We start from the raw sequence: 8,094 nt of genomic DNA, 5'->3' as shown, positions 1-8,094 counted from the left end.
CAACAAACCTTGTTTTACCAGTTTTTAGATGAACGTTCCTTAAGTGATTAATGTGAGCAGAGCTGAGCCTGAGCCTGATCCACAGGTTAAGTAATAAAGGAGACAGGTGGAAAAAGAAGACAAGGTGCCAAGCTTTATCCTGGCTTTAGTCACCCAAGGCGCATCCGCAGGCCCGAGTGAAGAGCGGGTGCTTTTCAGTAAAGGCAGCCTCTCTAAGGCTCTGTTATAATCGGGGCTTTGGGCTCAGTTTTCTTTTTTTGATGCTGAGGATTGAACCCAGGGATGCTCTACCACAGAGCCCACATCCCCAGCCTTTTTTGTTTTGCGACAGCGTCTCCCTAAGTTGCCAAGACTGGCCTCCTATTTGTGATTCTCCTGCCTGAGCTTCCTGGGTTGCTGGGATTACAGGGGTGTGTGCGCCACAGCTCTGGGCGTGGATTCTTGGATACCACACCAAAAGTACAAATGAAAAAGGGAAAACACATCAACTAGACTCCTTCAAAATCATCACGCTTGACCAGGTGCAGTGGTACACACCTGTCATCCAGTGACCCAGGAAGCTGAGGCAGGAGAATGGCAAGTTCAAGGACAGCCTCAACAGCTGAGTGAGGCCCTAAGAAACTTAGGGAGACTGTGTTTCCAAATAAAATGAAAAATAAAAAGATCTGGGGATGTAGGTCAGTGGCAAAGTATACCTGGGTTTAATCACCCATACCAAAAAAAAAAAAAAAAAAAAATCAGGCTTTCGGTCTTCAAAAGATATCATCCTGAAGGTAATGGTTACCTCACAGAATGGGGGCAAATATCTGCAAATCACATTTCTGATAAGAAACTTGTATCAAGAATATAATAGAGAACTCTAACAACTCAGTAAAAAAAAAAATAGCCCCATTTAAAGTTGGTCCAAGGACTCAAATAGACATTTCTCCCAAGAAGCGACACAAATGCTTCAGGTGCACGTGACAATGCTCAACCTCGTGAGGCAACAAGAAAATGCAAATGAAAGCCACAAAAAGCTGGAACTTCACACCAGTGGGATGGCGCAGTGCTGGGCAGTCGCGCAGGAGATGCTGTGCTTGTACCCGGCTTGGAGGAACATTTTATTTTTATTCTTTAAATATGGAATACCTCGTGGATTTGTGCGTTGTCCTTGCACAAGGATCATGATGATCTTCTCTGGATCCTTCCAGTTTGTTCTATGTGCTGCCAGAGCAGCTTATTAGACAGAGGTCACTGTGTTCTTGGGGTTCATCTTCTAGCTGACAATCTAAGGCATGGTGTTGGTTGTTGGCCTCCTCCTCCTCCTCCTCCTCTTTCCTGGGATCAAACTCAGGGCCTCAAACATGCTAGACTATACTCTACCACTGAGCTACATCCCCAGTCCTTTTTAAAATTTTTATTTTGAGACAGGATCTCAGTAAGTTACTGAGGCTGGCCTCAAACTTGTGATCCTTCTGCCTCAGCCTCCCAAGCTGCTGAATTACAGGTGTGTGCCACTGTGCCTGACTCACTCTGATCTTTAATTGCCAAAGAAGAGTTGCTTTTATATGAGGGTTATTCAGCTTAGTTCTAAGTCCCCTGGAGGAGGGGGGACCCCGTAAGATTTGCCTTATCATCCTAAAGAGATGGTCCCTGGTTCCTGTATGGGGAACAGTGGGTCACACAGTGGCACCAGGGCACCACCCCTGTGCCAGCTCGCCCAGTCCTGTGAGAACACCTTCAGAACAGGCTGGATCCAGCCTCCTCCCTCCTGTCCCTGGCTGCTCTGGCACACTCAGGGACTTACCCTAAAGACACCTTCCCCTCCATGAAAAACATCAGACAGGGGACGGGGGGTGGGGGTGGGGGGGTGGCTTAGTGGTAAAACACTGGCCAGGCATGTGCGAGACACTGGGTTCCATTCTCAGCACCACATGAAAATAAATAAATAAATAAATAAAGTCTATAATCTGATTTTTTAAAATATCAAACAGGGGAGTTTTCACGGGTCTGTGCTCTGAGAGCCCCACCCTGAACTTTGACCTCTGCTTCATCAAGATGAAGTTGATAGAGCTCTGGGGGCCCCTCCCTCACCATCCTGGACTCTGGTGCCTCTCTAGGGTGAAGTTCTCACTGGGCTGGGCATGGTCACTGTGGTTTCAGGGTTCAGGACAGGATCCCTCCAGCCTTCCCTGGGCCTCCCTCCTCTGTGCCCTGACGCAGGGCTGAACACAGCCTATTTCATGAAGGAGTTACCCTAAGTCCAAGTCAAAAGCAGACCCCATATGGTTACATCATACAAGCTGTGAGGGTTTGAAACTTGTGAAATTCTACTCTTTGCAAGGAAATCCTCACTTCGCCTGCAGTGAGCCACAGGCACTTGGAGCCCATGAGCCTTCGGCAGTTCTTCCCTGGCCAGTCCAGTCTATCAGGACCTGGCACCGTGTGTTCTCGCGCTGGTCACCCTGGGCTGAATTCCTTCTCCGTGTTCTGGATGCTCAGGACCATTGCAGGGAATTTCTTCTTAAAGGCCTCCCGTTGGTTTCTTTTTAGTGTGATCTTCAGCGATCCCCAGGACAGTGGGAAGGGTCTTCCTGCCCCCTTCCCACTGTCCTGGGGACAAAGGAGTCAAAAGAGTGGAGGTTCTGGAGGGCGGACATGCCGTATGCCTGTGGAAGGCAGCTGCAGGAGGCGGCGGGCCAGGGGACATAGTGTCCACAAAGCAAGGGTACTGCCTGTGGGCGCGGTGGCACACATCTGTAATCCCAGCAGCTTGGAGGCTGAGGCAGGGGGATCGTGAGTTCAAAGCCAGCCTCAGAAATTTAGGGAGGCCCTAAGCAACTCAGTGAGACCCTGTCTCCAGATAAAATACAAAAAAAGGGCTGGGGATGTGGCTCAGTGGTCAAGTGCCCCTGAGTTCAATCCCCGGCACATAAATAAATAAATAGGTGATCCGGTGGGTGGCTGATGAGTCCTCGGTGTCAGCTCAGTGACTGGGGCCCCCAAATAATAAATCCTTAAAATTAATAATAAGCAAATCACTAGTGATTAACGGCAGATTACAGTAAGAGTAATAGCAACACCACAAGATTGTTGCTCTGCCTGGCCCCTTGAGATCTTCACGTGGTTGTTCCCTTCTCCTGGGACAATCAGCCCTGATAATCCTTCAGGTTGGCCTTCAGGTGTTTGCTTTGAGGCCTCTTCCTCCAGGAAGGCCTCCCGGACCTCAGGTTGAGGCCCCACCCTGCTGGCTGTGGCCTCACACACCCACAGAGTCCTGAGGCTCAGCAGCTTCCCTTTCCCGCACTAGGCACATCCAGTAACCAGGGTGATCACAGCCATGGTACCGAGGCCAGCAGGATGGAGCTCAGATCTGAGTGCTCTCCAGTACTGGCTCCTGGGCTGGGTGAAGGAGCCGAGTCCTATCACCGAGTCACTGGCCTGTGACTGTATCTTAACACCCCAAGCCCAGGGCCTGGGGTCCTTTAGGGTTACTTTAACTACTTGAGAGTTCCAGATGGGCTCCTCGTCCCTCTGGCCTCCACCCTAGATGGGCTCCTCCTCCCTCTGGCCTCCTGCCCTCCTCTTGGTGGCTGATATGACATCCCTGGCATGACCAGAGTGCCCTCTGCTGGGGCGTTGGGGCCACATCTGCCTGGGCTTGGATGCTGCTGAGTGGCTGGAGCCCCCTCAGTGCCTTCTTGTCTCTAGGCCCTTCCTTCTGCCCCTGCTGCAGGGACACCTTCTCTGTCCTCTCTCCACGGAGTCCTGACGAGGCTGCTCCACTCGGCTTCGCTGCTGCACTTTCAGATTCATCTCCCACTTTCCAGGTCTTTCCCAGGAAGCTTCCCTGGCGTTGAGCTCCCAGACCACTCTGCCCCCTGCCCTGGCAGAGCTCCTGTTCTGTTAGCCTTTCCCAGCCCACCCAGGCCACCCACCTGTCAGTTCCTGTCCTCACCTGCGCACCACACTGCCCCTACCCGGCTGCCAGTGCCCTCGCCTCACCTCCAGCGCCCTCCTCCCCCAGCCTGGCTGGCTCCCAGCTCACACACTGTGTCCCCACTCCAGTCACCTCTCTGATGCCCCCACAACTGTCCTAAGCCAAACCGGACATGCTGCTCCCCGAGGGCCTCCTGTGAGCTCAGAGTGCTCCAGAATCAAGTCCAGGTTTCTCCTGGCCCCTGCCTCCTGCCGGTCCCTCTCCTGGGCTGTTCTCACCTGGTGCTACTCCCAGGCTCTGGGCAATACCCACTGCCTGCTGTGACCACGATGAAAGCAGAGCACCACCTCCCTGGGGACCCCTCCCTGGTGGCCGCTGATGTCACAGTTTCCCCAGGGCTGGGACCCCTGGGGCTATCTGCTCTGGCATCTCCAGCCCTGGTGGAGCACAGCGTGAGTGACACACAGGGCTCGCTGGTTTCTGGTGCTTCCCTAACACAGTACCTTGCCCTCGGTGACTTACAGCAGCAGAAATGTATTATCTCGTGGTCCTGGAAGTCATAAGGTCACGATGGCAGAAGTCATCAGGCTACAACCCAAGTGTTGGCAGGGTTGGTTGTGCCTTGAATCTCTGAGAATGACTCCATGCAGGCCTTTCAGCTCCAGTGGTGACCAGTAGTCCTTGGTGCTCCCTGGACAGCGCACACGCCTTCCTAGTCTGGGCCTGCGTCCTCCCTCTGTGCCTATTTTCTGTTATAAAGAATAATCCTAGGGCTGGGGATGTGGCTCAATCGGTAGCGCGCTCGCCTGGCATGCGTGCGGCCCGAGTTCGATCCTCAGCACCACATACAAACAAAGATGTTGTGTCCGCCGAAAACTAAAAAATAATAAAAAAAAAAAAGAATAATCCTAGATCCTATTCTAAAGAAGGTCACATTCCAGGTGGACATGAATTTTGGGAGGACACTGTCCAATCCCATACAGGTGTCCAGTGAGCACTTGTGGCTCTATGGATGCCCACCTTCCCTGAGGGGCTTTCCTCAGTGTCCCTGGCTTTGCCCTCTCCGTCTTCTTCCCTGTGGGGGGTTGTAGCATTTTCTTTCTTTTTTGGGGGAGGGGCACCAGGGATTGAACTCAGGGGCACTTGACCACTGAGCCACATCCCCAGCCCCATTTTGTATTTTATTTAGACACAGGGTCTCACTGAGTTGCTAGCACCTTGCTTTTGCTGAGGCTGGCTTGGAACTCGTGATCTTCCTGCCTCAGCCTCCCGAGCTGCTAGGATTACAGGCCTGTGCTACCGCGCCTGGCATTTTCTGATACCACAGACTCTTTCCCCTCCACTTCCTCCCCCACCCTCCTCCTCCTCCTCCTCCTCCTTTATACTGGGCACTGAAACCAGGGCACTTTACCCCCTGAGCCACATCCCCAGGCCTTGTTTCCTATTCTCCCTCCAGGTGCTGCATCACCAGGGCCTTGCACATGCTAGGCAAGTGCTTTACCCCTGAGCCCCAGACACAGCCCTTCCTTTGACAAATTGTGGAGGCTGGCCTTGAACTTGCCACCCTCCTGCCTCAGTCTCTTGAGTCTCTGGGATTACAGGCATAATTCACCATGCTGCCCTCCTCCTCCTTAAAACGCACTCTCCTTGACCTGCGTGGTGTAATTCTCTTCTGAATTTCCTCTCCGTCGTCTGGTCACTGGTCATTGCTCTGCTCTTGTTTATTTTTATTTTTTTTTGGGGGGGGGGCGGGGGTGATACTGGAGATTGAATCCAGTGGGGCTTTTACCACTAGCCACATCCCAGCCCTTATTTATTTATTTATTTGTTGATACAAGGTCTCACTAAGTTGCTGAGGCTGGACTTGAATTTGTGATTGTCCTTCCCCAGCCCTCGATTTTTGAAAGGTGAACCTGCAGCTGACCTTCACCTTCCCTGTCTCAGCCCATCCACCACCCCTCTCCCACCACCCCCTCCCACCTGCACACTGACAGTTCCACATCTAATAAGTCTGGACCTGATATCCAATCTGCACCTGTACTTGTATGCCTGGGAGGCTTTTTTTAATACTATTCCTTCAAGGACAGCAGACTGACATTTTTTTTTTTTACATAACTTTGTTTTATTTACTTATTTTTTATGTGGTGCTGAGGATTGAACCAGGGCCTTGCACATGCAAGGAGAGCACTCTACCGCTGAGCCATAACCGCAGCCCCGCCTCAGAGGCTCTTAAAACCCAGCATTGACCAGAACTTGTGTGGACACTGTCCTTCTCTGCCACAGCTTCTCTGTCTCTCTTTGTCTCTGTCTCTCTCCCTCGCTAGTTTTTTTTTTTTGTGTGTGTGTGTGTGTGGTGCTGGGAAATGGTAACAGACCAGAAGCTCTGCCAGGGCGGGGGCAGAGTGGTCTGGGGGCTCAACGCCAGGGAAGCTTCCTGGGGAAGACCTGGAAAATGGGAGATGAATCTGAAAGTGTAGCAGCGAAGCCGAGGGGAGCAGCCTCGTCAAGACTCCGTGGAGAGAGGACAGAGAAGCTGTCCCTGCAGCAGGGGCAGAAGGAAGGGCCTAGAGACAAGAAGGCACTGAGGGGGCCCTAGCCACTCAGCAACATCCAAACCCAGGCAATGTGGCCCCACCTGGGGCTGTGTGCACACAGGCAAGTGCTCTACCACTGAGCTTCATCCCAGTCCTTTTAATTTTTGAGACAGGAAGTTGCTGAGGCTGACCTCTAGCCTGCAATCCTCCTACCTCAGTCTCCCTGTTACTGGATTATAGGCATGTGCCACCATGCCCAGCTCCCGGCTCCCGGCTCCCTCTATTTCTCATATTTCACAAAATATCCTGCTTTTGGTTTTTCATCCAACTGATAAAAAAAAATAGAAAAACCATTATTAACTCACAAGTCACACAAAAACAAGTGGTGGTCTATAATTTGCTGATACCTGATTTAAAGAATTCCATGATTATTCTCTGCATCACTTGGTCACAAGCTCTGTGAGGGTAGGGACTAGTCTCTTAGCTCACCAGTGGGTCCCTACTACCTGACACATGGTATGAAAGAATTGTCCCCTCCCCAGTCTTATTTGTTGAATGAGGACGTCCAGTCAGTACACAGATCGACTTACTAAATCTGCTGTGAGGTGGATACTGTCATTATCCCTCCCCCCAAGAGAGGCACAGAGAAGCTAGCTAGTCTGCTTAAGGCCATACAGTGGCAAGTGGCAGAGCCATGATTTGAACCAGGCTGCCTGGTTTTGGTCCACGTGCTTTCCCACCATCTCCCCTCCCACCAGCAGGGACCTCCTCCCTACCTCAGGTCAACCTTAGCCCTGACACTTCCAGTCAGATGGCTCCATGGCCACCTCTTTATCCTCGGTGTGTAGCTCAGTGGGGTCACCATTGTGACTGATGTCCAGTGTGCCCCCCACCCTTGAAGCTATCCCGGGGCAGGGACTGGGTCTATCTTGCTTCCTGCCATACCCTCTGTGCCAAGCTTCATGTCACCCAGGGGACACGGAGCCAGGAGCTACTCAGCGTACTTGTGTGGAACACTGGAGCAGAAATCTAGCCGTCGGTGTCATCTCCAGGGATTGCTGTGTGAGACGCAAAAGCAACAAAGACACTTGTCCTCCAGGTAGGAAGAGCCTGTAGCCACTTCATGAGGCAGATGCCGCCTCCAGAAGCACTTGGCAGGACACCAGAAGCTGTTAAAACTGTGCCCTTGGGCTTCTGGCGCTTGGATTGCTATTTATTTTGGCAAACAGGAACTGTAGACGAAGTTATTTGAACTTCACGGCAGCAGTGCACGTGGGCGTTAGTAACACCAGGGTTGCTCTCAGCACTTAGGTTGTTCTGTTTTTGCTTTTGTTTTTTGATGCTGGGGATGACACCCAGGGCTCCACACGTGCTAGGCAAGTGCCGTGCCACTGAGCTGCACCCCCAGCCCTGGGGCGTGACCTCTTTCCCCTGCGGGACAGCTCCCAATCATCCAGCCACTCAATTCTGTGAGCATCCTCCAGAACTGTGTCACCTCCAGCTAGGGTGAAGGGGCCAAGCCACTTGCCTGGGGCTCAATATGTAAGGGGGACACCAAAAAGCTCAGTGATCAAGGTGGAAAAATTAATGCAAACTATGGCCCAGGAAGTGGTAACCTGGTTTTGTGAATAAATTTCTTTG

The 8,094-nt window shown here is 52.0% G+C and overlaps 1 non-coding gene across 1 annotated transcript; it reads right to left on the bottom strand.

Moving 5' to 3' along the window:
* Window positions 1-1,113: 1,113 nt before the first annotated feature.
* On the bottom strand, window positions 1,114-1,217 carry LOC124096104 (U6 spliceosomal RNA). Its single transcript, XR_006852781.1, has one exon. It is a non-coding gene; the product is annotated as a U6 spliceosomal RNA (small nuclear RNA).
* Window positions 1,218-8,094: the final 6,877 nt, after the last annotated feature.

This window comes from Marmota monax, unplaced genomic scaffold, assembly GCF_021218885.2.
Source record: "Marmota monax isolate L192 unplaced genomic scaffold, Marmota_monax_Labrador192_F-V1.1 WCK01_AAM20220418_F8-fsc00292, whole genome shotgun sequence".
Taxonomy (NCBI): domain Eukaryota; kingdom Metazoa; phylum Chordata; class Mammalia; order Rodentia; family Sciuridae; genus Marmota; species Marmota monax.
The sequence above is the reverse complement of the archived record's forward strand: the minus strand, read 5'-3'. Positions and strand labels throughout refer to the sequence as shown.